Source organism: Carcharhinus amblyrhynchos, chromosome 2 (assembly GCF_965287045.1).
Source record: "Carcharhinus amblyrhynchos chromosome 2, sCarAmb.v2.hapA, whole genome shotgun sequence".
NCBI lineage: Eukaryota > Metazoa > Chordata > Chondrichthyes > Carcharhiniformes > Carcharhinidae > Carcharhinus > Carcharhinus amblyrhynchos.
Genome location: NC_137325.1, coordinates 148,864,956 through 148,891,230, shown reverse-complemented (window position 1 = coordinate 148,891,230; position 26,275 = coordinate 148,864,956). Strand labels below are relative to the sequence as shown.

At 46.1% G+C, this 26,275-nt stretch overlaps 1 pseudogene across 2 annotated transcripts; it reads right to left on the bottom strand.

Annotated features, from left to right (window-relative positions):
• Positions 1 to 5,581: 5,581 nt before the first annotated feature.
• Positions 5,582 to 25,970, bottom strand: LOC145359562 (protein rapunzel pseudogene; annotated as a pseudogene). Of its 2 annotated transcripts, none has more exons than XR_013889600.1 (3): positions 25,878 to 25,970; positions 16,111 to 16,202; positions 5,582 to 7,185 (listed from the first exon to the last, which is right to left on the bottom strand). The product of XR_013889600.1 is annotated as a protein rapunzel pseudogene, transcript variant X1 (transcript). The 2 variants fall into 2 exon arrangements; XR_013889601.1 differs by having other exon boundaries at positions 16,126 to 16,202.
• Positions 25,971 to 26,275: the final 305 nt, after the last annotated feature.

The window sequence follows — 26,275 nt, the reverse complement described above, 5'->3', positions numbered from 1 at the left end:
CGGATGGGATTTACCTTAGGATTCTCTGGGAGGCAAGAGAGGTGATTGCGGAGCCTCTGGCTCTGATCTTCAGGTCGTCGTTGGTCTCTGGTATAGTACCGGAAGATTGGAGGACAGCAAATGTTGTCCCATTGTTTAAGAAGGGGAGCAGAGACTTCCCTGGGAATTATAGACCGGTGAGTCTTACTTCTGTGGTGGGTAAGGTTTTGGAAAGGATTATTAGAGAAAGGATTTATAGTTATTTGGAGAGTAATGAATTGATTAGAGACAGTCAGCATGGTTTTGTAGCGGGTAGGTCGTGCCTTACTAACCTTATCGAGTTCTTTGAGAAAGTGACCAAAGAGGTGGATAGGGGTAAGGCAGTTGACGTGGTGTATATGGATTTTAGTAAGGCGTTTGATAAGGTTCACCATGGTAGGCTTCTGCAGAAAATGCAGATGTATGGGATTGGGGGTGATCTAGGTAATTGGATCAGGAATTGGCTAGCAGATAGGAGACAGAGGGTGGTGGTTGATGGTAAATATTCGTCATGGAGTTCGGTTACGAGTGGTGTGTCTCAGGGATCTGTTTTGGGGCCACTGCTGTTTGTAATTTTTATTAATGATCTGGATGAGGGTATAGTTGGGTAGATTAGTAAGTTTGCTGCTGACACCAAAGTCGGAGGTGTGGTAGATTGTGAGGAAGGGTGTCATAGTTTGCAGGGTGACTTAGAAAGGTTGCAGAGCTGGGCCGCGAGGTGGCGGATGGAGTTTAATGTGGAGAAGTGTGAGGTAATTCATTTCGGTAGGAATAACAGATGTGTTGAGTATAGGGCTAATGGGAGGACTTTGAATAGTGTGGAGGAGCAGAGGGATCTAGGTGTATGTGTACATAGATCCCTGAAAGTTGGGAATCAAGTAGATAAGGTTGTTAAGAAGGCATACGGTGTCTTGGCATTTATTGGTAGGGGGATTGAATTTAGGAGTCACAGCGTCATGATGCAACTGTACACAACTCTGGTGCGGCCGCACTTGGAGTATTGTGTGCAGTTCTGATCCCCACATTACAGGAAGGATGTAGAAGCTTTGGAGAGGGTGCAGAGGAGGTTTACCAGGATGTTGCCTGGTATGGAGGGGAGATCCTATGAGGAGAGACTGAGAGATTTGGGGTTGTTTTCGCTGGAAAGAAGGCAGCTAAGAGGGGACCTTATTGAAACATATAAGATGATTAGAGGTTTAGACAGGGTGGATAGTGATAGCCTTTTTCCTAGGATGGAGAAAGCTAGCACGAGGGGGCACGGCTTTAAATTAAGGGGGGGTAGTTATAGGACTGATGTCAGGGGTAGGTTCTTTACCCAGAGGGTAGTGAGGGACTGGAATGCCCTGCCAGCTGCAGTTGTAAATGCGCCTAGTTTGGGGGCGTTTAAGAGATCTGTGGATAGGTTTATGGACGAAATGGGATTGGTTTAGATTAGTGGGTTAGTGTTTTTTTAAAAGCTGGTCGGCGCAACATCGTGGGCCGAAGGGCCTGTTCTGCGCTGTAATGTTCTATGTTCTATGTTCTAAGATATAGGAGCAGAATTAGGCCATTCAGCCCATTAAGTCTGCTCCACCATTCGATCATGGCTGATATGCTCCTCATCCCCATTTTCCTGCCTTCTCCCCATAACCCTTCAACCCCATTACCAATTAAAAATCTGTCAAACTCCTCCTTAAATTTACTCACTATCCCAGCATCCACCGCACTTTGGGACAGCGAATTCCACAGATTCACAACCCTTTGGGAGAAGTGGTTTCTCCTCAACTCTGTTTTAAATTTGCTGCCCCTTATCCTAAGATTATGACCTCTCATGCTATCATTTAATATACCTCAATTTGATCTCCCCTCATTCTTCTAAATTCCAGAGAGTATCGGCCTAAACTGTTCAATCTCTCTTCATACGACAAACCCCTCATCTCTGGAATCAATCTAGTCAACCTCCTCTGAACTGCCTCCAATGCCACTACATCTTTCCACAAATAAGGGGACCAAAACTGTGCACAATACTCCAGGTGCGGCCTCATCAATGCCTTGTATAGTTGCAGCATCACTTCCTTCCCTTTATATATTCCTTTAGCTATAAATGCCTACATTCCATTCGCTTGCTTTAGTATCTGCTGTACCTGCATGCTGGTTTTCTGTGACTCATGAACAAGGACACCCTCTGCACTGGAGCACCCTGAAGTCTCTCCCCATTTCGATAGTAAGTCACTTTCCCATTTTACTGACCAAAATGCATGACCTCACACTTATCCACGTTAAACTCCACCTGTCACATTTTGGCCCACTCTCCTAACCTATTTATATCCATTTGTAAGGTTCTTGTTTCCACATTGCAACTTACTGCCCCGCCTATTTTTGTGTCATCTGTAAATTTGGCTCTAGAATCTTCTATCCATGTATCCAAGTCATTAATATAGATTGTAAATAGCCAGGGCCCGAGGACTGAACCGTGTGACACACCACTAGTTACCTTTTGCCATCCAGGAAAAAAAAACATTTACCCCAACTCTCTGTCTTCTCTCCATCAGGCAATCACCTATCCAAGTTAATAAATTACCCCTAATCCCATGTGATTTAACCTTGTGAATTAACTTTTTGTGCAGAACATTATCAAATGCCTTCTGGAAGTCCAGCTACACTACATCCACAGGATTCTCATTATCCACTATGCTTGTTGCATCCTCAAAGAACTCCAGCAAATTGTTCAAACATGAATTGTCTTCATAAAAACATTCTGACACTGATGGATAGTGTTCTGAATTTCCAAATGTCCTGATATTGCTGCTTTCTTGATAATTGATTCTAACACTTTCCCAACAGCAGATATTAAACTACTCGGTCTGTGAGTTCCCACATTTTGCCTCCCTCCCTTTTTGAATAAGGGAATTACATTATCATTTTTCCAATCCACTGGAACCGTATCCCATGTCCAGGGAATTTTGAAATATTAGAACCAATAGATCCATTATCTCCACCCCCATCACCTTTAATAACCTAGGCTGCAGGCCATCTGGCCCCGGGGACTTATCTACCCTCAATCCCAATAGTTTGTTAAGTACCTTTTCCTTATTGATGTTGATTGTTTTAAGTTCTACCCTTTCTATTACCTCTGACTTGCCCATTCTGATAGGATTGATACTCATGTTCTCCACTGTGAAAACTGAAGCAAAGTATTGATTTAGTGTCTCTAGCTCTATAATAGTATGGAAGCCTTGTGACTATTGTACAGAATGTTCGGAAGACCACACGTGTAGTATGGTGTACAGTTTGAAGTCTCCTTTTTTAAGGAAAGATTCAGAAAAAGTTTGATTCCTGAGATGAAGGATTTGCCTGATGAGGAAGGGTTGAGCAGGTTGGGCCTGTACTCATTGAAGTTTAGGAAAATGAGAGGTGAAGGTGTTGAAACTTATGAGGTTCTGTGCTGGGTGGTTAGGGGACATGGTTTGCCAGGATAGATACCGAGAGGATGTTTGTCCTCCGAGGAGTATCTAAAACTGGGGGAGATACTTTCAAAATAAATGGCTTCCCATTTAAGACAAAGACGAAGGCAATGTCTTTTCAGAGGATAATGTATCTTCGCAATTCCCTTACCCAGAGAGTAGTCGGGACTGGCTCATTGGTTATACTCAAGGCTAAGTTGGTAACAGTTATGACCTTTGAGGGAGTTAAGACTTATGAGGAGCCCAGAGGGAGTAGTCAGCTTTAAGGTTATAATCAGATCAGAGATAATAGCCCAACAGGCTCAAGGGGCCAAAGGGAGTAACTTCTCCTTCTACTTTGTTATGATCTTATCCATTGTTCAAACATCCACTTTTCCTCTGGATTGCCGGGTTGTTTCCAAAGAAACAAGGTGATTTCTGTCAATGGGCATTTGTTCCGAATTGATTTAGTTGCCAGTCAGAAGCAATTATTGAGTTTATTCCGCACATTGCAGTGAACAATCAGAACCAACTTTATTTTAACAATTCCAGTCTTTTTAAGCAAATCTGAGTATTACTGAATTACAGGATTATTACACACAGAGGGGGACACAGCTCTCTGAATGAGCTATTCAATTAGTGCCATTCTCCTGCCTTCTTCTCAAAACCCTGCACAATAATCCTTTACAAATCATCCAGAACAGTGATTACGGGGTTAAACAGAATGAGTACAAGATATCAGCGAGTGTCCCTGTTAGAGGGATATTGTACATTACAGACTGAGTGACAGAGATCAGATTATTACATGTTTATTGGAAATGAAAAAGCCATGATTGATTCAGTGAATTATTTCAATGCTTGCACATTGTTTACACACATGTTGGTGCATTGTACAATCTTCTGTCTTATTCTGCCCTAAAGACCATCTCCTTTCCTCACTGATAATGGCTAGAATTCTCCAGCTGTTCACACTGGTAGCATTTTCCAGTCCTGCCGGCAGCACACTTTTGCCTGTGTTTTTCCCACCTGTGAATGGGAATTTCCATTGACAGTGATGATACCAGAGAATCCCACCACTGGCAAACAACCTGCCACCTCCCGCCAGCAGGAAACACACGGCTGGGGGGGCGGGGCCAGAGAATCCCACCCAATATCTTTATATTTTCCCTCGGTCACATCATTCTTCACTCGCTGTGAGGAAAAGCTAGTTTACACAGCTATAATATGGAGTGACAGTGTCCAGGAGACTTGGTTAGAATTCATAGATTAGCTAGAAAATCTCCAGAGAATTATGGCTTCAGAAATCAACGTAATGAGTATGGGGGTGCCTCATGGATAGACATCATTCAGCACTTTGCTGGAATACTTCTATTGTGTTAGTCTGGTGAGATTTGGTGAGATACAGTACTCACAGCCACAATCTGTTGTACAAGTTCCTGCTGCTTCAGACATTCACAATGAAACACCTTCGATTCCAGTTTCGGGTCACTGTCTGTGTGGAGTCTGCACATTCTCCCCGTGTCTGCGTGGGTTTCCTCAGGGTGCTCCACTTTCTTCCCACACTCCACAGATGTGTGGGTCGGGTTGATTGGCTGTGCTAAACTGCCTCTTAGTGTCAGGGGGATGAACAGGTTAAATGTATGGGGTTACGGGGATAGGGATTGTTTTCAGTGCAGGCTCAATGGGCCAAATGGCCTTCTGCACTGCAGGCATCCTCTGACTCTATGACCTTGAGGTAAGAATAGAATCCCTACATTGCAGAAGGAGGCCATTTGGCCCATCGACCCTGCACCAACCACAATCCCAACTGTAATCCCAAGGATTTACCCTGCTACTTCCCCTGACACTAATGGACAATTTAGCATGGCCAATCCACCTAATCTGCACATCTTTCGAGTGTGTGGGGAAACCGGATTACCCGGAGGAAACCCACGCAGACATGGGGAGAAGGTGCCAACTCCACACAGACAGTGACCCAAGCAGAGAATTGAACCTGGGTCCCGAGTGCTGCGAGGCAGTAGTACTAACCACTGTGCCACTGTCCCATCCCACCTTCCTATCAGATCTTCAACAATCAGGTTCAGAGATTGAAATCCTGACTTTAGAAGAGCGAAAATGCAAACACCAGCATGAGATGTGAATTAACCTGAAGGTCAGTTTCGAGATCAATAAGACTCTGTTCTACTTTTACTGAGATTTAAACAAATACAGCTCCAGTTCCTTGTTTCATGAGAGTCTCTCACAACACACTGAGATGAGAGTTGCTAGTATTGCTGTTAGGTAACTGATTTCTGTATGGAATTTGTACTTTGCTGAGTTTTAGGAATGATATATCTCCTTAGTTAACTCCTCATTTGATATGAAATATTGACAAAGAAAGCCAAGTGTATCCATTTAATAAATTTCAAATTCCATCCCATTTCTAAACATCAAAAGTTTCACCCAGAATCAACAAACAGGTTATTTTCTGACCAGCTATCATTGATACAAGGGAACGGGGCAGGAGTTTTATTCTGAGTGGACACACAGGGTGACTCCTCTGTAGTTTTCCCAGAAATGACAATTGTTTGGAAAATTGTTGTGACCCCACAGGTTTTTGTAGCGTTTCACTGTGTGTACGACATGTCCTGCAGGAAGGTTATTGTACACAAATTTAGCAACCTTCTCTGCATCATTCCAGCCATCCTTCCCTTCCATTAACTGCCTTATTTGTGCCTCATTAAGTGGAGTTTTTGGATCAATGGCAAAGGAAACAATAACATTTACACCATTGAGTCTGAAAAAGTTAAACCAATTCGATCCAATGACACAATGATTCTTGATGTAACTGATAGGATCATAGACCCGCACTGACCAGTTTACCCAGTCATATTTGCCTGTTAATGCCTCAAGTATATAACTTACACAACTCCTGTTATCTCGCTCACCCTTGTTCTTTATCAGACCCTCAACATCTATTTCTGCCTGCTCTGCAAATTCATTTATGCATTTATCTACCATTGATTTCATTTTACTCTCAACTTTAGCCAATTTTCCATTCCATTCCTTCTTTAGTGCCTCTACATCATTGCCAGTGAGGGTAGCGTGACCCAACGCGGCAATCAGGCCAATACAGAAAAGCTCCTTCAGTCGGGAGCACATCTCTTCCATGAGGCGTCGGTTTCTCTGATCATATTCCATGGCAGTCTCCAGAATGGGTTTGCCAAAGATGATAGAATGTCCCATCACACCATCAAAGAGAGTGTGAAGGTTCTGGTCAGCCTTTGTTGCTTCAAAGTGTGAGAGAAACTCTCGTTTCTCGTTTTGCTGGTACTCTAGTTTGGCATTCAGGATGTCCATGTACTTCCTGAACTGGTTTTTCAGATTCTCTTCAATGGGGAAATATTGATTATTGGTTGTAGATTTCTCAACTGTACGGAGCACTTCTTTCACCTGATCTGAGATAACATCTAGCTTGTTCCTGACTATCTGGAACTGCTCCTTCATGTATTTCAACTCTTCACTTTCACCACCACCTAAAACAAGTTCAATAACTGCTGCGGCTAACCCAAAAATAGCACCCACTGGTCCAGCTGCAGAGGCCAGTTTGCTGAAAGTTGCAAATTTTTCCATAGCATCTGCCACAGCAGCCATTCCAGACACAACTTCGGTGGTTGCTTTTGTCACTCCCAGTGTTCCTTTTGCAATGTCAGCCATTCTGGTGATCAGATCTCTGTGTTTGGATAGTCGCTTCCTTCACTCAGCCCTGAAAAGAAAGTTATAACAATTTATACATGATTCTGTAATTTATTCATGTAAGAAAAGGTATCCTCTGCTCGTAGACCACATCCCTCTCTCAGACAGGATCCCAATTCTGCTATAAATCTACAACAGGCTTACCCAGAGAAGAAAATCTACTGAGACATTGGCCTAAATGTCAGGCTTTCTGTGCACACAAATTCAGGTGAGGCCAGAAGTGAATGTAGAATCCATTCCCTGACAAATCATGTTCTCAAAGTGAATTTACTTCTGGTGACCAACTAAGGCCAGCCCAGCATGAAACATGTCTTCCAGTGGGCCTGACCGTACTGGTGGGGTTGGGAATGAGTTGGCCACTGGGCCTAAAGGGGACATAGAACCTAGAACACTGCAGCACAAACAGGCCCTTCGGCCCACAAGTGGTGTCGATCATATCCATACCTTCCAGGCCTATGCATAACTCTCAATCCCATTAAATCCTATGTACTCGTCCAGAAGTCACCTAAAAGACCCCAGCGAGTTTGTCTCTACCACTACCAATGGCAGCCGATTCCACTCACTCACCACCCTCTGAGTGAAAAACTTACCCCTGACATCTCCTCTGTACCTGCTCCCCAACACCTTAAACCTGTGTCCTCTCGTAGCGACCATTTCAGCCCTGGGAAATAGCCTCCGAGAATCCACCCTATCGATGTCTCCCAACATTCTATAAACCTCAATCAGGTCACCTCTCAACCTTCGTCTCTCCAGAGAGAAAAGACCTAGCTCCCTCAATCGATCTTCATAAGGCATGCCTCCCAATCCAGGCAACATCCTTGTAAATCTCCTCTGCACCCTCTCAATAGCTTCCACATCCTTCCTGTAGTGAGGCGACCAGAACTGCGCATGGTACTCCCAAGTGGGGTCTGACTAGGGTCTTATAAAGTTGCAGCATTACCTCCCGACTCCTAAGCTCAATCCCTTGATTAATGAAGGCCAGTACACCATACGCCTTCTTGACCACATCCTCCACCTGTGAGGCCAATTTAAGAGTCCTATGGACCCGGACCCCAAGGTCCTTCAGCTCCTCAACACTGCTAAGACTCCTACCCTTGATATTGTACTCCTGCATCCCATTGGTCCTGCCAAAATGGACCATTACACATTTATCCGTGATGAAGTCCATCTGCCACTTCTCTGCCCAGTCTCGCATCCTATCTATGTCACGCCGCAACTTCTGACATCACTCCAAGTATCCACGACACCACCAGCCTTCGTATCGTCAGCAAACTTACCAACCCATCCCTCCACTTCCTCATCCAGGTCACTTATGAAAACGACAAACAGCAAGGGTCCTAGAACAGATCCCTGGGGCACTCCACTGGTGACCGTCCTCCATGCAGAAAAAGACCCATCCACAACCACTCTCTGCCTTCTGCAGGCAAGCCAGTTCTGGATCCACAAGGCAACAGCCCCTTGGATCCCATGCCCCGTCACCTTCTCAAGAAGCCTTGTGTGGGGGACCTTATCAAATACCTTGCTGACGTTAAACTTCTCTAAATGTTCATAAATCCTGTCCCTCAGTATCATCTCCCTCAGCTTACCAACCACTGAGGTCAGACTCACCGGTCGGTAATTTCCGGGCTATCCCTGTTCCCTTTCTTGAAAATAGGAACGACATCCGCAATCCTCCAATCCTCTGGAACCTTTCCCATCTCCATCAACAACTCAAAGATCATTGCCAGAGGCTCTGCAATCTCTTCGTTCACCTCCCACAGTAACCTGGGGTACATCACATCTGGTCTGGGTGACTTATCTATCTTGATCGAATTTAAAAGTTCCAACACATCCTCTCTCTTAATATCCACATACTCAATCTTTTCAGTGTGCTGCAAACCTGGAGTACAACCTCCCACATCACTTTCCACCATGAATTCCGAGGCAAAGTACTCATTAAGCACCTCTGCCATTTCTTCCGGTTCCACACAGACTTTCCCTCTTCACCTTTTATAGGTCCAATCCCCTCACTTCTCATCCCTTTACTCTTCACATATTTGTAGAACGCCTTGGGGTTCTCCTTAATCTTACCCACCTGGTGGTCAGTTTTAAAGCTCTCTAAGCATCACCCTGGGGACTACAAGAGATTGGATGGGAGGCAGAGGGAGCTTTCTCCAACATAAAATGGAAGAATCATTTGTGATAATGGCTGAGTACATGGCGTACACAGGAGATGGGAGAGCAAGTCCAGTAAGCTCCCTGTCCCCTAGTTTTTCTGGTGGAAGTGGGCAGTGCCACACACAGGGATGGCAGAAAAAGGCTGCTGCATTTAACCAAGAATGCCTGAGCAGAGGTTGCTGCCCAGGTCAGTGGGTATGCTGCATGTGGCATCAGTGCCACAAAATGTTCAAAGGCCTTATTTTCTTACGTTGACATGGTACAGTTTAAGCTTCTTATGAACAAGGAAATAGAGAAGTTGCAAGAAAAAAGTTTTGGATTGGGGGAGTGGATTTTAGTAAAACAAGACAGGATCTGGCCCAGCTGGACTGGGAACAGCCACTAATAGAACATAGAATATTACAACGCAGAACAGGCCCTTCGGCCCACGATGTTGCGCCGACCAGTTAAAAAAAAACAATGACCCTCTAACCTAAACCAATCCCTTTTCATCCATAAACCTATCCACGGATCTCTTAAATGCCCCCAAACTAGGCGCATTTACAACTGCAGCAGGCAGGGCATTCCAATCCCTCACCACCCTCTGGGTAAAGAACCTACCCCTGACATCCATCCTATAACTACCCCCCCTTAATTTAAAGCCATGCCCCCTCGTGCTAGCTTTCTCCATCCGAGGAAAAAGGCTTTCACTATCCACCCTATCTAAACCTCTAATCATCTTATATGTTTCAATAAGATCACCTCTTAGCCGCCTTCTTTCCAGCGAAAACAACCTCAAATCCCTCAGTCTCTCCTCATAGGACCTCCCCTCCATACCAGGCAACATCCTGGTAAACCTCCTCTGCACCCTCTCCAATGCCTCCACATCCTTCCTATAATGTGGGGACCAGAACTGCACACAGTACTCCAAGTGCGGCCGCACCAGAGTTGTACAGCTGAAACATGACGCTGCGACTCCTAAATTCAATCCCCCTACCAATAAACGCCAAGACACCGTATGCCTTCTGAACAACCTTATCTGCTTGATTCCCAACTTTCAGGGATCTATGTACACATACACCTAGATCCCTCTGTTCATCCACACTATTCAGAGTCCTCCCGTTAGCCCTATACTCGACACATCTGTTATTCCTACCAAAGTGAATTACCTCACACTTCTCCGCATTAAACTCCATCCACCACCTCTCGGCCCAGCTCTGCAACCTGTCTAAGTCTCCCTGCAAACTATGACACCCTTCCTCACAATCTACCACACCTCCGACTTTGGTGTCATCAGCAAATTTACTAATCCACCCAACTATACCCTCATCCAGATCATTAATAAAAATTACGAACAGCAGTGGCCCCAAAACAGATCCCTGAGGCACACCACTCGTAACTGAACTCCATGACGAATATTTACCATCAACCACCACCCTCTGTCTCCTATCTGCTAGCCAATTCCTGATCCAATTTCCTAGATTACCCTCAATCCCATACATCTGCATTTTCTGCAGAAGCCTACCATGGTGAACCTTATCAAACGCCTTACTAAAATCCATATATACCACGTCAACTGCCTTACCCCCATCCACCTCTTTGGTCACTTTCTCAAAAAACTCAATAAGGTTCGTCAGGCACGACCTACCTGCTACAAAACCATGCTGACTATCTCCAATAAATTCATTACTCTCCAAATAACTATAAATCCTATCCCTAACAATTTTTTCTAAAACCTTGCCCACAACAGAAGTAAGACTCACTGGTCTATAATTCCCGGGGAAGTCTCTGTTCCCCTTCTTAAACAATGGGACAACATTCGCTATCCTCCAATCTTCCGGTACTATACCTGAGACCAACGACGACCTGAAGATCAGAGCCAGAGGCTCTGCAATCACCTCTCTTGCCTCCCAGAGAATCCTAGGGTAAATCCCGTCCGGACCAGGGGACTTATCTATTTTCAAACCTTCAAGAATATTCAGCACATCCCCCTTATCAACTGCAATACTGTCTAGTTTACACCCCTGCAACCCAGTGCTCTCCTCAGCTACATTTATGTCCCCCTGCGTGAACACCAAAGAGAAATATTGGTTCAATGCCTCTCCAATCTCTTCCGGTTCCACACACAACTTCCCTCTGCTGTCTGTAACTGGCCCTAATCTTGCCCTAACCAACCTTCTGTCCTTGACATACCTATAGAACGCCTTAGGATTCTCCTTCATCCTATCAGCCAAAGTCTTCTCATGTCCTCTTTTAGCCCTTCTTAACTCACTCTTCAACTCCCTCCTAGCCAATCTAAAGCTTTCTAATGCACTACCTGAGCCCTCAAGCCTCATCCGAACATAAGCCTCCTTTTTCTTTTTAACCAACAAATCAACTTTTTTAGTGCACCACGGTTCCCCAGCCCTACCAATTCCTCCTTGCCTGACAGGGACATACCTATCAAGGACTCGCAGTAGCTGCTCCTTGAAAAAACTCCACATTTCGGACGTTCCCAGTCTCTGTAATCTCCTAGTCCAACCTATGCTTCCTAATTCTCTCCTAATGGGAAAATTTACAGAAGAGCTGGGGGCAGGGGGGGCATCTGAAAAGGAAATGGGGAAGATGCAGCCCAGCATTTTCTCTGCAGGATGATAGGTAGGAGTAACAAGCCAGAAAACATGGATGACCAGAGAAATTCAGGATCCAATGAGAAGGAAGAGAAAGACTTTTCAAAAGTACAAGGGGAGCAAATCAGTGGAGGTGTTGGTGAGGTATAGAAAGTGCAGGGTGGAGTTTAAAAAAGTAGTTAGGAAAGCACCATTTCAGCCCGGGGAAATAGCCTCCGAGGATCCACCCTATCTATTCCTCTCAACATTTTATAAACCTCTATCAGGTCGCCTATCAACCTTCGTCTCTCCAGGGAGAAGAGACCCAGCTCCCTCAACCTATCTTCATAAGGCATGCCTCCTAATCCAGGCAACATCCTTGTAAATCTCCTCTGCATTATCTCAATCGCTTCCACATCCTTCCTGTAGTGAGGCGACCAGAACTGCACACGGTACTCCAAGTGGGGTCTGACAAGGGTCTTATAAAGTTGCAGCATTACCTCCCGGCTCCTAAACTCAATCCCTCGATTAATGAAGGCCAGTACACCATACGCCTTCTTGACCACATCCTCCACCTGCGAGTTTGACTTAAGAGTCCTATGGACCTGGACCCCAAGATACTTCTGCTCCTCAACCCAGCTAAGACTCCTACTCTTGATATTGTACTCCTTCATCCCATTGGTCCTGCCAAAATGGACCAGTACACATTTCTCCGTGTTGAAGTCCATCTGCTACTTCTCCGCCCAGTCTTGCATCCTATCTATGTCTCGCTGCAACTTCTGACATCCCTCCAGACTATCCACAACACCACCAACCTTCGTATCATCGGCAACTTACCAACCCATCCCTCCACTTCCTCATCCAGGTCATTTATGAAAATGACAAACAGCAAGGGTCCTAGAACAGATCCCTGGGGCACTCCACTGGTGACTGACCTCCATGCAGAAAAAGACCCATCCATAACCACTCTCTGCCTTCTGCAGGCAAGCCAGTTCTGGATCCACAAGGCCAAAGCCCCTTGGATCCCATGCCCTCTCACCTTCTCAAGAAGTCTTGCATGGGGGACCTTATCAAACACCTTGCTGGTCCATTGTAAACCACATGTCCATGGACCTTATCAAACGCCTTGCTGAAGTCCATGTGAACCACATGTATGTTAATACATGTGACAATAATAAATCAAATCAAATCAAATGCAGAACTTCATTGCAGTGTTAATGTAAGCCTTACTTGTGACTAATAAATAAACTTTAAATTTAGCTGTTCTCCAGTCTTCTGGCATCGCTAGGGTGGCCAGAGGGGATTTGAAAATTTGGTTCAGAGTCCCTGCTATCTCCTCCCATGCCTCACATATCAGCTGAAGGCGCAATTCATCTGGGCCTGGAGAATTACCCACTTTTAAGGCTGCCACACCTTCAATACCAGATCCTTCCTTTTGTCATTGAGTCATAGAGGTTTACAGCATGGAAACTTCGGCCCAACTTGACCATGCCACCCTTATTTTTAAAAAACAAATGACTCTATGACCATAAAACCATTGTCAATTGTCAGAAAAACCTATATGATTCACTCATATCTTTGAGAAATAAATCTGCCATCCTTACCTGGTCTGCCCTACATGTGACTCCTGAGCCACAGCAATGTGGGCGACTCTCAACCACCCTCTGAAATGGTCTAGCGAGACACTCAGTTGTAATTATCGCTACAAAGTCTCAGCAAAGAAATGAAACCGGACAGACCATGGCACCGACCGAGGCACCGGAAAAGACAACGGCAAAACAAACAGGCCTGTCAACCCTGCAAAGTCCTCCTTACTAACACCTGGGGGCTCGTGCCAAAATTAGGAGAGCTGTCTCACAGACTAGTCAAACAACAGCCTGACATAGCTTACAGATAACACCCCAGTCACCACCATTACCATCCCTGGATATGTCTTGTCCCACTGGCAGGACAGACCCAGCAAAGGTGGCAGTACAATGGTATGCAGTCAGGAGGGAGTTACCCTGAGAGTCCCTAACATTGACTCCAGACCCCATGAAGTCCCGTGGCTTCATGTTAAACATGGGCAAGGAAACCTCTTACAGGTTACCATGGACCGTCCTCCTTTGGCTGATGAATCAGTCCTCCTCCATGTTGAACACCACTTAGAGGAAGCACTGAGGGTGGCAAGGATGCAGAACGTACTCTGGGTGAGGGATTTCAATGTCCATCACCAAGAGTGGCTCAGCAGCAGCAGTACTGATGGAGCTGGCTGGGTCCTAAATGATATAACTGCCAGACTGGGTCTGCAGCAGCTGGTGAAGGAACCAACAAGAGGGAATAACACCCTCACTTCATCCTTACCAATCTGCAGGCTGCAGATGCATCTGTCCATGACAGTATCAGTTAGAGTTACCACTGCACAGGCCATGGGGAGATGAAGTCCTGCCTTCACATTGAGAATAACCTCCGTCGTGTTATGTGACACTATCACTGCTAAATGGGACAGACTTCGAACCGATCGAGCAACTCCAGACCGGGCATCCATGAGGTACTATGGACCATCAGGAGCAGCGGAATTGTACTCCAGCACAATCTGCAACCTCAGGGCTCGGTATACCCCCCACTCAGCCATTACCATCAAGCCAGGGGGTCACCCCTGGTTCAATGGAGAGTGCAGGAGGGCATGTCAGGAGCAGCACCAGGCATACCGAAAAATGAGGTATTAACCTGGTGAAGCCACAGGGCTACTTGCATACCAAACAGCGTGAACAGCAAGTCAACCTGGATAAATGTGTAGTGATCCATTTTGGCAGGTCTAATGGGACGAAGGAATACAATATCAAGAGTAGGACTCTTAGCAGTGTAGAGGATCAGAAGGAACTTCGGGTCCGAGTCCATAGGACTCTTAAATCGGCCTCGCAGGTGGAGGATGTGGTCAAGAAGAGGTATGGTGTACTGGCCTTCATTAATCGAGGGATTGAGTTTAGGAGTCGGGAGGTAATGCTGCAACTTTATAAGACCCTTGTCAGACCCCACTTGGAGTATTGTGCGCAGTACTGGTCACCTCACTATAGGAAGGATGTGGAAGCTATTGAGAGGGTGCAGAGGAGATTTACAAGGATGTTGCCTGGACTGGGAGGCATGCCTTATGAAGGTAGGTTGAGGGAGCTTGGTCTCTTCTCCCTGGAGAGGCGAAGGTTGAGAGGCGACCTGATAGAGGTTTATAAGATATTGAGAGGAATAGATAGGGTGGATTCTCAGAGGCTATTTCCCAGGGCTAAAATGGTCACTACGATAGGACACAGATTTAAGATGTTGGGGAGCAAGTACAGAGGAGATGTCAGGGGTAAGTTTTTCACTCAGAGGGTGGTGAGTGAGTGGAAACGGCTGCCGTTGGTGATGGTAGAGATGAACTCGTTGGGGTCTTCTAAGAGACTTCTGGATGAGTACGTGGGATTTAATGTACTCATATAGATAGGCCTAGTAGGTAGGGATATGATCAGCGCAACTTGTGGGCCGAAGGGCCTGTTTGTGCTGTAGTTTTCTATGTTCTATTTTCTATGATGGTTAGAGCTAAGAGATCACACAACCAATAGATCAGATCTAATTAATTCATAAATCAATTAATTATGAATTTACACAGCTGAATTAATGAAAGTTACAGAGTTCTAGTGTAAATCAAAAAGAATATCTAACTGCTACTGGAGTCTAAAAAAAGGATATAAAAAGAAACAGCTCTTTCTTCAGCCAGGTTAGTTTTCCCCATCTCAGTCAATGGGAATAGCAGTGTAAATATGTAGGGTTACAGGAGTAGGGCCTGAGTAAGATTGTGGTTGGTGCAGATCTGATGGGCAGAATGGCCTCCTGTACTGTAGGGTTTCTATGATTTCCCCTCTGCACCAAATTCCAATCCGCAGTACATTTCCACCTGCACCAAGTTCTCAACTTAGCGCTGAGCCCTCATTTCATACGATCCTCATTGTGTGGCTCGGTGCTCCCATTCTGTGAAAACAAAACCTATCTATACTCGAGAGACCACACCCAAGTTCCAACTGCTAACTGAGCGCCTGCTTCAGTCACTGACAGCTATTCAGGCAAACACTTCCGGGTTATTGAGAGATAACTGTCACTGCCAGGCAGTTTCTGTTAACTAACCTCCATAACTAGCTTACAGTTTTAAATATCTAAGTCAGTGTCTGATTGTTAATCTAAAATTTGAGAAAATTTACCAGAGAGATTCTCACCTGCAGCAAATTTTCGCCTTGGCAACTCTTCAGTTCCTCTTCACACTCAGTCCTTGTTGTCTCTCTGCGATTCCACTCTGTCAACATATTACTCTGGGAGTGAGTTACTGGTTTGAATCTAACCGTATGAATATGCCAGTTTATAAACTATGAGTAAGAGTAAACCACTCGGCCTGTCAGCCTGCTCTGCCACTTGATCAGATCAAAACTGATATGATTGTATTCTCAGTTCTACTTTCCAATCTACCTTTCAGTCCCTTTGTCAATCAAGAGTCTATTTAACTTTGCCTTAAAATTATCCAATGGCCCAGCCTCCACTGCGTTTATGGAAGAGAGTTCTGCAGCATAATGACCCTCAGAGAAAATTAGTTTTCATCTCTGTCTTAATTGGAAAACACCTTATTTTTAAACTGTGTTTTCTGAGTCCAATGTCTTCCATGGGGGAAAACATCCTCTCAGTATCCAGCATGTCATGGCTCCTTTACGTCAGTTCCTCTGAACTCCAGTGGATACAGGTTTAACTTCTTTCCTCATTAGACAACCACCTGATCCCAGGAATCAAGCAAGTGAACCTTTTCTGAGCTGCTTCTGCTGCAATGATATCCTTTTTTAAATAAAGTAATCTCACCAAGGCCCTGTACAGCTGCAGTAAAACTTCCTACTCGAATATTCCATTCCCTTTGTAATAAACACCGACATTCCATTTGCCTTCTTAATCATTTGCTGTATCTGCAGACCAACTTTATGTGATTTGAGTACCCGAACACCCAGATCCCTCTGCACACCAGAGTTCTGCAATCTGTCTCCATTGAAATTATATACTGCGTTTCTATTCTTCCTGCCAAAATGGACAAGTTTGCATCTTCTCACATTAAATGGGTGTTGGGGATTGAATCAAGAAAGTATTGCTGTCCTGGAGAGAAGGGATTTGTCCCAGAGGAGTCAAGGACAGAATTCATTTGAGCTCAGGAGCAAAAAGAAGGAGGAATTAAATTTGGATTTTGTTTCAGTCAACACAAAGGAAGACATGAATAGAACATAGAACACTACAGCACAAACAGGCCCTTCGGCCCACGAGTTGCGCCGATCACTTGTATACCTACTAAGCCATAGACCAATCTATAACCCCCAATCCCATTAGATCCCATATACTCATCCAGAAGTCTTTTAAAAGACCCCAGCAAGTTCACCTCCACCACCACTAACGGCAGCCGATTCCATTCACTCACCACCCTCTGAGTGAAAAACTTACCCCTAACATCTTCTCTGTACTTGCCTCCCCGCACCTTCAATCTGTGTCCTCTCGTAGCGACCATTTCAACCCGGGGAAATAGCCTCTGAGAATCCACCCTATCTATTCCTCTCAACATTTTATAAACCTCTATCAGGTCACCTCTCAACCTTCGTCTCTCCAGGGAGAAGAGTCCCAGCTCCCTCAACCTAACTTCATAAGGTATGCCTCCCAATCCAGGCAACATCCTTGTAAATCTCCTCTGCACCCTTTCGATAGCTTCTACGTCCTTCCTATAGTGAGGCGACCAGAACTGCGCACAGTACTCCAAGTGGAGTCTGACAAGGGTCCTATAAAGTTGCAGCATACCTCCCGACTCCTAAACTCAATCCCTCGATTAATGAAGGCCAGCACACCATACGCCTTCTTGACCACATCCTCCACCTGCGAGGCCGATTTAAGAGTCCTATGGACCCGGACCCCGAGATCCCTCTGCTCTTCAACCCAGCTAAGATTTCTACCCTTGATATTGTATTCCTTCATCCCACTGGTCCTGCCAAAATGGACGACTACACATTTATCTGCGTTGAAGTCCATCTGCCACTTCTCTGCCCAGTCTTGCACCCTATCTATGTCCCACTGCAACTTCTGACATCCCTCCAGACTATCCACACCACCACCAACCTTCGTATCATCTGCAAACTTGCTAACCCATCCCTCCACTTCCTCATCTAAGTCATTTATGAAAATGACAAACAGCAAGAGTCCCAGAACAGATCCCTGGGGCACTCCACTGGTGACTGACCTCCATGCAGAAAAAGACCCATCCACAACCACTCTCTGCCTTCTGCAGGCAAGCCAGTTCTGGATCCACAAGGCCAAAGCCCCCTGGATCCCATGCCTTCTCACCTTCTCAAGAAGTCTTGCATGGGGGACCTTATCAAACGCCTTGCTGAAGTCCATGTAAACCACGTCCACCGCTCTTCCTTCGTCAATGTGCTCAGTCACATTCTCAAAGAACTCAACTAGGCTCGTAAGGCACGATCTGCCCTTGACAAAGCCATGCTGACTATTTCTGATCATTCTAAACTTCTCCAAATGCTCATAAATCTTGTCCCTCAGAAGCCTCCCCATCAGCTTACCAACCACTGAGGTCAGACTCACCGGTCGGTAATTTCCCGGGCTATCCCTGTTCCCTTTCTTGAAAATAGGAACCGCATCCACAATCCTCCAATCCTCCAGAACCTCTCCCGTCTCCATCGACAACGCAAAGATCATCGCCAGAGGCTCTGCAATCACTTCCCTCGCCTCCCACAGTAACCTGGGGTACATCCCATCTGGTCCCGGCGACTTGTCTATCTTGATAGAATTTAAAAGTTCTAACATTTCCTCTTTCTTAACATCCACATACTCAATCTTTTCAGTCCGCCACAAACCTGTAGTACAACCTCCCAGATCACTTTCCACCGTGAATACCGAGGCAAAGTACTCATTAAGCACCTCTGCCATTTCTTCCGGTTCCACACAGACTTTCCCCCTTCACCTTTTATAGGTCCTATCCCTATCGGCGAGTATTGAGTATCGGCGGTTTTTTTAAAATTAGTTAGAAACCAGAAGTCGTCACTAGGACGCTTACCGGTAGTTGTTTTTTTTTTCTCGGTTTTATAAGCACCTACCTCCGAGTATCGGCCTCATTGTTCCTGAGGAGCAGCATCGAGAGGCAGCGATTTTTGGGCGTGTGAGGAGGCCGCAAGGAAGGTACATTTTCTGGTTTTTTTTAACTTTTTATTTCTAGTTTAAAGTCACGAGTATCAGCGGTTTTTTTAAAATTAGTTAGAAACCGGAAGTCGTCACTAGGACGCTTACCGGTAGTTGTAGTTTTTTTTCTTGGGTCCCTGACCCTATAAATTAGTGTAGAGAGGATACCCGATCCTCTACACTGGTAGAGAATCCCACCCTCCCACCTCCTCTAACCTAATTATAAGTGCGTGGGTAGTTTTTTTTTGTATTTTTTTCTGCTGGTAATTGTTTCACGGATGGCAGTTCAGGCAGTGTGCTGCATCTCCTGTGGGATGTATGTGGTGAGGGACTCCAGTAGTGTTTCTGGTGATTTTACCTGTAGGAAGTGTGTTAGATTGCAGCTTCTGGAGGAGCGTGTAAAGGAGCTGGAGGTGGAGTTAGAGGAACTCCGCATAATTCAGGAGGCGGAGTTGGACATCGATAGGAGTTAGAAGGAGATAGTCACTCCTAGAAATGAGTCTTGGGTCACTGCCAAGAAGAGGGGAAAGAAGCAATTGGGGGGACAATCCCCTGGGGCTGTTCCCCTCCAAAATAGGTTTTCGGTCCTGGAGGCTACAGTTGAGGAGGAATCAACTGGGGATAGCCAAAGGGAGCAGGTCTCTGGGGGTGAGCCTATTGTGAAAGCTCAGGTGGTTAGGGGATGTAAAAGGTTGGGCCTGGTGATTGGGGACTCCACAGTTAGGGGGACGGATAGGAGAGTCAGAAGTAATGGTAGGGACTCAGGGCTGGTGTGTTGCCTCCCAGGGGCTGGGGTCCGGGATGTATCGGAAAGGGTATTCAGGACTCTTAGGGGAGAGGGAGATCAACCCCAAGTTATAGTTCATGTGGGGACGCATGACATAGGGAGGTTAAGGGAAGGGGATATTAAACAGAGATTTATGGAGTTGGGGTGGAAACTAAAGGCCAAGTCAGAAAGAGTGGTTATCTCCGGACTCTTGCCTGTGCCACGGGATAGTTTAGAGCGGAACAGAGAGAGGGAAAGTTTGAACTCGTGGCTGAGGGGATGGTGCAGGAGGGAGGGGTTCAGGTACTTGAGCAATTGGGGCTCATTCTGGGGAAGGTGGGACCTCTATAAGAGGGATGGTCTACACCTGAATCAGAGGGGAACCAATATCCTGGGGGGTAAATTTGCTAAGGCTATGCAGGGGCGTTTAAACTGATTCGGAGGGGGGGTGGGATCCTGAGTAGAGGGGGTGAAAGTGAGGGGGGCATAGATGGGGACTGCAATGCACAGCATCGTGGGGGTGGGGCAGAGCAGGGTTTGAAATGCGTATACTTTAATGCGAGGAGTATTCGCAATAAAGTGGATGAACTTGCAGCGTGGATCAGTACCTGGGACTTTGATGTTGTGGCCATTTCAGAGACATGGATAGAGCAGGGGCAGGAATGGTTGTTGCAGGTTCCGGGGTACAAATGTTTTAGTCGGAGTAGAGAAGGAGGTAGAAGGGGGGGAGGGGTAGCATTATTAGTCAAGGACTGTATCACAGTGTCAGAGAGGAAGTTTGATGAGGACTTGTCTGTTGAGGTAGTATGGGCGGAGATTAGAAATAGGAGAGGAGAGGTCACCCTGTTGGGAGTCTTTTATAGACCTCCTAAAAGTTCTAGAGAGGTTGAGGAAAGGATTGCGGAGACGATCCTTGTTAGGAGTGAAAGTAATAGGGTAATTGTTATGGGGGACTTTAACTTTACTAATATTGATTGGAATTGCTATAGCTCTAGCTCATTAGAGGGGTCAGTTTTTGTACAAAGCGTGCAGGAAGGTTTTTTGACTCAGTATGTAGATAGGCCAACTAGAGGTGAGGCTATATTGGATTTGGTGCTGGGAAATGAGCCAGACCAGGTGCTAGACTTGGAAGTTGGTGTGCATTTTGGTGATAGTGACCACAATTCGGTTACGTTCACCTTAGTGATGGAAAGGGATAGGCATGAACCTCGGGTCAGTAGTTTTAGCTGGGGGAAGGGTAATTATGAGGCTATTAGGAGAGAATTAGGAAGCATAGGTTGGACTAGGAGACTACAGGGACTGGGAACGTCCGAAATGTGGAGTTTTTTCAAGGAGCAGCTACTGCGAGTCCTTGATAGGTATGTCCCTGTCAGGCATGGAGGAATTGGTAGAGCTAGGGAACCGTGGTGCACTAAAAAAGTTGATTCGTTGGTTAAAAAGAAAAAGGAGGCTTATGTTCGGATGAGACTTGAGGGCTCAGGTAGTGCACTAGAAAACTTTAGATTGGCTAGGAGGGAGTTGAAGAGTGAGTTAAGAAGGGCTAAAAGAGGACATGAGAAGACTTTGGCTGATAGGATGAAGGAGAATCCTAAGGCGTTCTATAGGTATGTTAAGAACAGAAGGTTGGTTAGGGCAAGATTAGGGCCAGTTACAGACAGCAGAGGGAAGTTGTGTGTGGAACCGGAAGAGATTGGAGAGGCATTGAACCAATATTTCTCTTTGGTGTTCACGCAGGGGGACACGAATGTAGCTGAGGAGAACACTGGGTTGCAGGGGTGTAAACTAGACAGTATTGCAGTTGATAAGGGGGATGTGCTGGATATTCTTGAGGGTTTGAAAATAGATAAGTCCCCTGGTCCAGACGGGATTTACCCTAGGATTCTCTGGGAGGCAAGAGAGGTGATTGCAGAGCCTCTGGCTCTGATCTTCAGGTCGTCGTTGGTCTCAGGTATAGTACCGGAAGATTGGAGGATAGCGAATGTTGTCCCATTGTTTAAGAAGGGGAACAGAGACTTCCCTGGGAATTATAGACCAGTGAGTCTTACTTCTGTTGTGGGCAAAGTTTTAGAAAAAATTATTAGGGATAGGATTTATAGTTGTTTGGAGAGTAATGAATTTATTGGAGATAGTCAGCATGGTTTTGTAGCGGGTAGGTCGTGCCTTACTAACCTTATTGGGTTTTTTGAGAAAGTGACCAAAGAGGTGGATGGGGGTAAGACAGTTGACGTGGTATATATGGAGTTTAGTAAGGCGTTTGATAAGGTTCACCATGGTAGGCGTCTGCAGAAAATGCAGATGTATGGGATTGAGGGTAATCTAGGAAATTGGATCAGGAATTGGCTAGCAGATAGGAGACAGAGGGTGGTGGTTGATGGTAAATATTCGTCGTGGAGTTCAGTTACGAGTGGTGTGCCTCAGGGATCTGTTTTGGGGCCACTGCTGTTTGTAATTTTTATTAATGATCTGGATGAGGGTATAGTTGGGTGGATTAGTAAATTTGCTGATGACACCAAAGTCGGTGGTGTGGTAGATTGTGAGGAAGGGTGTCATAGTTTGCAGGGAGACTTGGACAGGTTGCAGAGCTGGGCCGAGAGGTGGTGGATGGAGTTTAATGCGGAGAAGTGTGAGGTAATTCACTTTGGTAGGAATAACAGATGTGTTGAGAATAGGGCTAACGGGAGGACTCTGAATAGTGTGGATGAACAGAGGGATCTAGGTGTATGTGTACATAGATCCCTGAAAGTTGGGAATCAAGTAGATAAGGTTGTTCAGAAGGCATACGGTGTCTTGGCGTTTATTGGTAGGGGGATTGAATTTAGGAGTCGCAGCGTCATGATGCAACTGTACACAACTCTGGTGCGGGCGCACTTGGAGTATTGTGTGCAGTTCTGGTCCCCACATTACAGGAAGGATGTGGAGGCTTTGGAGAGGGTGCAGAGGAGGTTTACCAGGATGTTGCCTGGTATGGAGGGGAGGTCCTATGAGGAGAGACTGAGGGATTTGGGGATGTTTTCGTTAGAAAGAAGGAGGCTAAGAGGGGATCTTATTGAAACATATCAGATGATTAGAGGTTTAGATAGGGTGGACAGTGATAGCCTTTTTCCTCGGATGGAGAAAGCTAGCACGAGGGGGCATGGCTTTAAATTAAGGGGTGGTAGTTATAGGACGGATGTCAGGGGTAGGTTCTTTACCCAGAGGGTGGTGAGGGATTGGAATACCCTGCCTGCTGCAGTTGTAAATGCGCCTAGTTTGGGGGCGTTTAAGAGATCCGTGGATAGGTTTATGGATGGAAAGGGTTTGGTTTAGGTTACAGGGTCATTGCTTTTTAACTGGTCGGCGCAACATTGTGGGCCGAAGGGCCTGTTCTGCGCTGTAATGTTCTATGTTCTATCCCTTCTCTTCTCATCCTTTTACTCTTCACATATTTGTAGAAGGCCTTGGGATTCTCCTTAATCTTACCCACCAAGGCCTTCTCATGACCTCTCCTGGCTCTCCTAATTTCCTTTTTAAGCTCCTTTCTACAAGCCTTATACTCCTCTAGATCCTTCACATCTCCTAGCTCTCTGAACCTTTTATACGCCTTTCCTTTCTTCCTGACTAGGTTCACCACAACCTTCGTGCACCACGGTTCCCACGACCTACCAAAACCTCCTTGTCTCATCGGAACGTTATCGTGCAGAGCTCCAGTCAAACATCCCTTGAATATCTGCCACCTTCATTCTGTACCTTTCCCCAAGAATGCCTCCTTCCAGTTTACTCGTCCAATTATCTGCCTGATGTCTTCATATTTCCCCTTACTCCAGATAAACACCTTCTGAGCCTGCCTGATCCTATCTCTTTCCAATGCTATCGTGAAGGAGATAGAATTATGATCTCCATCCCCGAGATGCTCTCCCACCGAGAGATCCGTCACCTGTCCTGGTTCATTAGCCAGCAGTAAAAAGTCTGACAACACCAGGTTTTAGTGGACTAAAACCTGGTGTTGTCAGACTTTTCACTGTGTTTACACCAGTCCAACGCCGGCATACCCACATCATTAGCCAGCACCAGGTCAAGTACAGCCTCTCCCCTCGTAGGCTTATCCACGTACTGTGTCAGGAAACCCTCCTGAACACACCTAACAAACTCCTCCCCATCCAAACCCCTTACCCTTGGGATATTCCAGTCGATGTTTGGGAAATTAAAGTCTCCCATCACGATGACTCTGTTATTACTACATCTCTCTAGGATCTGTTTCCCTATCTGCACCTCAACTTCCCTGTCACTATTGGGCGGCCTATAGAATACACCCAGCAAAGTTATCTATCCTTTGCTGTTCCTAACTTCCACCCACAGAGAATCCGTAGACAGTCCCTCCACGGCATCCTCCTTCTCTGCAGCCATGACACTGTCCCTGATCAACAGTGCCACTCCACCACCTCTTTTGCCCCCAACCCTGTCCTCCCTGAAGCATCTGAATCCTGGCACCTGAAGTCCCCAGTCCTGTCTCTGAGACATCCAAGCCTCTGTAATGGCCACCACATCACATTCCCAAGCAGCAATCCACGCCCTCAGCTCATCTACCTTATTTACTACACTCCTGGCGTTAAAATAGACACACCTCAGACCCTCGGTCTGGGCATTTCCCTTCCCCACCATCCGTCTAATCTCCCTCTCATACTGTCTACAGTCCTTCCCTACCCGGAGCTAACCTCCTCACTCTCAGTCTCCCCATCACTACTCCCTCCCCCCATCCTTTCTAGTTTAAAGTCCCCCCAGTAGCCCTAGCCAATCTTCCCGCCAAGATATTAGTCCCCCTGGGATTTAAGTGCCGCCCGTCTTTACTGTACAGGTCACACCTGCCCCTAAAGAGGTCCCAATGATCCAGGAACCGGAATCCCTGCCCCCTGCTCCAGTCCCTCAGCCACGCATTCACCCTCCACCTCGTTCCATTTCTGCTCTCACTCTCCTGCGGCACAGGCAGCAATCCTGAGATTACTACCTTCGCATTCCTCTTTCTCAGCTGTCTACCCAGTTCCCTGTAATCCCTTTTCATGACCCCTTCCCTCTTCCTGCCTATGTCAGCAGTACCTAAATGAACCACGACCTCCGGCTCCTCACCCTCCCCTTTCAGGATGTCTGGGACGCGTCCAGAGACATCCCGGATCCCAGCTCCAGGGAGGAAAACCACCATCCGCGATTCCCGTCTGCATCCGCAAAAACGCCTAACTGATCCCCTCACTATGGAGTCCCCTATTAGTACTGCCTTGCTGCTCTCCTTTTTTAGTTTTTTGAAGTACTGGCTCAGCTCCAGAGACCTGGCCACCACTTCCTCCTCCAGGTGAGCTGTGCCCCCCAGCAGTACTCAGACAGGAGTACTTATTTTGAAGGGGGACATCCACCTGGCGTGCTCTCCATCACCTGAGGTTTCCCCTTCCTAACAGTTACCCATGTGCCTTCTTCCCGTTGCTCTGGTGTGACTACTTGCCGATACCTCCTGTCAATTATCTCCTCATTCTCTCTAATGAGACGAATGTCCTCAAGCTGCCTTTCCAGTTCCTTTACCAGGTCCCGTAGGGACTGCAGCTCCATGCACCGAGCACAGATATGGATGTCTGGGAGACCAGGAGCTTCCAAGACCTCCCACATATTGCACTGGCAACAACATACTGGCCTCACCCTTGTACTTGCCCTTTTTAGAAATACAGAGAAAAAAAGTAATAAAAAAAACTTATAAACTTACCTTGCCTCGCCCTTTTTGCTTTGGCTCACACAAAAACAAACTTACCTGCTCCCACACAAAGCCCCCCTCTCTCTCTCTCTTTTTTAGGTTAGAGGTGGGTGTAGGATGGGATACTCTACCTGTGTAGAGTATCGGGTTTCTTCACCTTTCCAATTTATAGGGGTCCAGAGGGGAAAAAGAACTACTTCCCTATGACCACTTCTTGTGTCCAATTTAAAATTAAACAAAAAGCTAGAGACGTTAGTTTAAAAAAAGAAACGCAGTAACTTACTCACCAGTCACTCCCTCTCTGATGTGCTCCCAAGGAACAATGAGGTCGATTCTCTGAGGTCAGTAACTTTTAAAAGTGAAAATAAAATACTTCCTAGATCTCCCTGTGACCACTTCCTGTGTCCGATTTAAAATTAAACAAAAAGCCAGAGACGTTAGTTTAAAAAAAGAAAGACAGTAACTTACTCACCAGCTCTCCATCTCTGATGTGCTCCCAAGGAACAATTTATCAGGATTAAATTCCATCTGCCATCTATCTGCCCAATATACCAGCCTATCTATATCCTGCTGTGTCACCTGACATTCCCCCTCACTATCCGCCAATCCTGCCATCTTTGTGTCATCTGCAAACTTGCTGATCACACCACGTACGCCCTCTTCCAAGTCGTTCATACATATTACG